General features: G+C 50.8%; 1 pseudogene; it reads left to right on the top strand.

The window, feature by feature from the left end:
- Window positions 1-798: 798 nt before the first annotated feature.
- Window positions 799-3247, top strand: LOC113924100 (annotated as a pseudogene).
- Window positions 3248-3544: the final 297 nt, after the last annotated feature.

The raw sequence follows: 3544 nt of genomic DNA, 5'->3' as shown, positions 1-3544 counted from the left end.
CAAAAGATGGTAAAATAAGCCAGACATAGCCCCTACCCTTTAGGAGAAATTGCCTAGAACTTTGCTCTCAGACTTTAGTATGCATAAGATCCCTCGGGGAACTTGTTTAAAATGCAGGATCTGGGCCCTCTTCCAGACTTATTAAATGAATTTCTGGTATTGGGGTCTGAGGATCATCATTGTTTTATTTTTATTATTTTTTTATTTTAAAAGATCTTATTTATTTGACAGAGAGAGACACAGCGAGAGAGGAACCACAAGCAGGGGGAGTGGGAGAGGGAGAAGCAGGCCTCCCTCTGAGCAGGGAGCCCGATGTGGGGCTAGATCCCAGGACCCTGGGATCATGACCTGAGCGGAAGGCAGACGCTTAACGACTGAGCCACCCAGGCGCCCTGGATCATCGTTGTTTTAAAGCAGGTGATTCTAAGAGAGGTAATCCCTGCATAACACTTGAAGAAACAGATGTCTAGATGGCATTAATAAACATACACACACACAAAAATGATAATGCAAGGCAGAAGTGGAAATATTTGAGAGTTTCAAATTGTGTGTTTTAAGAATTTAGAGCACGCAGGGCTTAGTTTCTGCTATGAGAGATTAATGAAGATTTGGTGGACATTGAGATATATATTCAGGGTTTCAATAGGCAGATGAAAGAGCAAAATATTTGAAGTGAAAGAAACAGTGTGAGACAGGAAGCCGCAGCGAGAGGCTGGGAGCGGCGGCTGGGCAGCGGGCGACGGGGTCGGAAGACTCGGACCGCGGCCGGGTGGGAGCCGGGGCCATGGAGCCGCCGCCGCCAGGCTAGCTAGGGAGGGCGGGCGCCGGCGGGCCTGCGGCGATGGCGGGCTATGCGCGCCGCCCGGGCGTTGCCCCGCTGTCGCGAGCCCGGAGCCTCGTCATTCCGGACGGCGAGCGGCCGGGCCGGGCGGCTGGGCCGAGCCCTCCGGGCCCCGGGGCCGCCCCTGCCGCGCCGGGCGGGGCTGCAGATTTTGGCTACGGAAAGGGGAAATGTACTAAGCAAGGTCTGCCAGGAGCCCAAGAGACACATTTGGGAGATGATAAATTTGAAGATCTTGCAGAGGCCAATCCATTCTCCTTTAAGGAGTTTCTGAAAACCAAGAACCTCAGCCTGTCGGGAGAGGATACAAGCCAACAACAGGATTTATTCCAAGGAAGCCACGAGACACTCTCTGGGACTCGGCCGCAACTCCCCGACCTCCCAGACCGTGGGGTATGGCTTAGAACATCAGCAGCCATTTTTTGAAGACCCTACGGGGGCTGGCCATCTTCTGGACGAGGATGAGTACGACGGGTGGAACGGGGCCTACCTGCCATCCACGGTGGAGCAGACCCGCTCCTCCGAGGTCGCCGCCAGCACGGCACCCTGCAGCACTCACGTCTCCTTTTTCTCTGCCCAGTCGGAGCTGGTGGCGCCCGAGACACTGCCCCCGGGGACGCTGAGCGACTCTGACTCTCGCGCCTCTCCGGCGGGAACCCCAGCGTAGACTTCGCGGCCCACGGAGAGTCTCTGGGAGACAGGCATCTCCGGACACTGCAGATAAGCTATGAAACACTGAAAGATGAAAATTCTAAGCTGAGAAGAAAGCTGACTGAAGTTCAGAGCTTCTCTGAGATTCAGACAGAAATGGTGAGGACACTGGAGCAGAAGCTGGAAGCCAAAATGATCAAGGAGGAAAGTGACTACCACGATCTGGAGTCAGTGGTCCAGCAGGTGGAGCAGAACCTGGAGCTGATGACGAGACGGACTGTGAAGGCAGAAAACCAAGTCATGAAGCTTAAACAGGAGATCAGCTTGCTCCAGGCACAGGTCTCTAACTAAAAGGGTGAGAATGAAGCCTTGAGGTCTGGCCAGGGCGCCAGCCTGATGGTGGTGAAGCCGAACAGCGACGTGGCCTTGCAGAACCTCTGCGTCGTCATGAACAATGCCCAATGTCCTCAATAAAGCAGCTGGTTTCCAGAGCTGAAACGTTGAATCTTGTTGCTGAAATCCTTAAATCTATAGACAAAATTTCTGAAATTAAAGATGAGGAGGAGGAGTCTTGAGAACCCTGAGGTGCTTCCAGGTCACAGCTCCGCTCACACCCGGACTTGGAAATGCCGCTGTGTCTTTAAATATGTCGTCCTCACCGTAGTAAAGATATTTATCATGACATGCTAATTTCATGACCGCACAGTGTGAGCGGCCCGCTGCAGGGAGAAGCAACCCCCGCGTGAGAGCAGCACTGGCTTCTCCGCAAGCCTTCTGCGGTAGCTCCCGCTACTTCACGGACTAATGCTCTATCGGAAGACGTTTCTATAAAAGCCAGTGATTTTTTGAAGTTACTAAACCTGAAAACCACAGTTCTACAATGAGTGTTTTCCGTTGTCATTCTGGAAAGTTAATTATAAGATAAGTCAATTGCTCGTCCTTAATTTCGACAGGAGAGAAAGTAGGGGAGCCGCGGTGAGGTGGTTGCCTCAGAAGGGCCCTAGTTCCTCTCCAACCTCACCTGGTGCCCCCGCTGGCTCGGAGTCCAGTCCTGTGGGCCTGCGGGCGGTGCCTGCCCTGGGAGACCTGAGCGCAGATGTCCCACGCGGGCCCCGGGTCACCCAGGTGGGCCACTGTGTGCAGCTATCTAAATGCACACGTGGGCCTTCGGGTTTGCAAAACTGCTTTGGCTGGAGGGTTTTGATACATGTTTCAAGTGGGGTTTTATACGATGAAGTTTAGAATTCATGGATTTAGAGTGTGCAGAGCCTCCCTGTGTTAGCACGAAGCTGTCCACAGTGCCTTTCCAACTGCTCCCCCACAGAGGGAAGGCAGAACATGCACTATGTGCCTTCTTCCCTATTTTTCTGTAGATGTTATTTTTTTAAATAAACTTGCTTTTTCCCTCCTGTTCAAATTGACAGCTTTCCTATTTAATAAATTGTAAAACTCCTAAAAAAAAAAAAAAAACAGAAATAGTGTGAGACAAAGCACAGGCCCTTAAGATGCCCAGGAATAATAAGATTTGCATTCTTGGTCAGGTGCCTGGCTGACTAAGTTGAAAGAGCATGTGACTTTTGTTGCTGGGGTTGCAAGTTCCAGCAGCACACTTGAGTGTAGAGATTATTAAAAAATAAATAAATAAACTTTAAAAATGCATTCTTGTTAACAAGGCTATAAAATCACCTTAATGCCACTGAATTGTACACTTAAAAATGACTAAATGGGGGCGCCTGGGTGGCTCAGTCGGTTAAGCGCAGCCTTCGGCTCGGGTCATGATCCTGGAGTCCCAGGATCGAGTCCCGCATCAGGCTCCCCGCTTGGCGAGGAGCCTGCTTCTCCCTCTAACCCTCCCCCCCTCTCATGTACTCTCTCTCTCTCATTCTCACTCTCTCAAATATATAAATAAATCTTAAAAAAATAAAAAAAAATAAAAGACATTTAAAAAAATGACTAAATGGGGGCACCTGTGTGGCTCACTTGGTTATGCATCTGCCTTTGGCTTAGGTCATGATCTCAGGGTCCTTGGATCGAGCCGCACAGCAGGCTCCC

This window comes from Zalophus californianus, chromosome 2 (genome assembly GCF_009762305.2).
Source record: "Zalophus californianus isolate mZalCal1 chromosome 2, mZalCal1.pri.v2, whole genome shotgun sequence".
NCBI lineage: Eukaryota > Metazoa > Chordata > Mammalia > Carnivora > Otariidae > Zalophus > Zalophus californianus.
The sequence above is the reverse complement of the archived record's forward strand: the minus strand, read 5'-3'. Positions and strand labels throughout refer to the sequence as shown.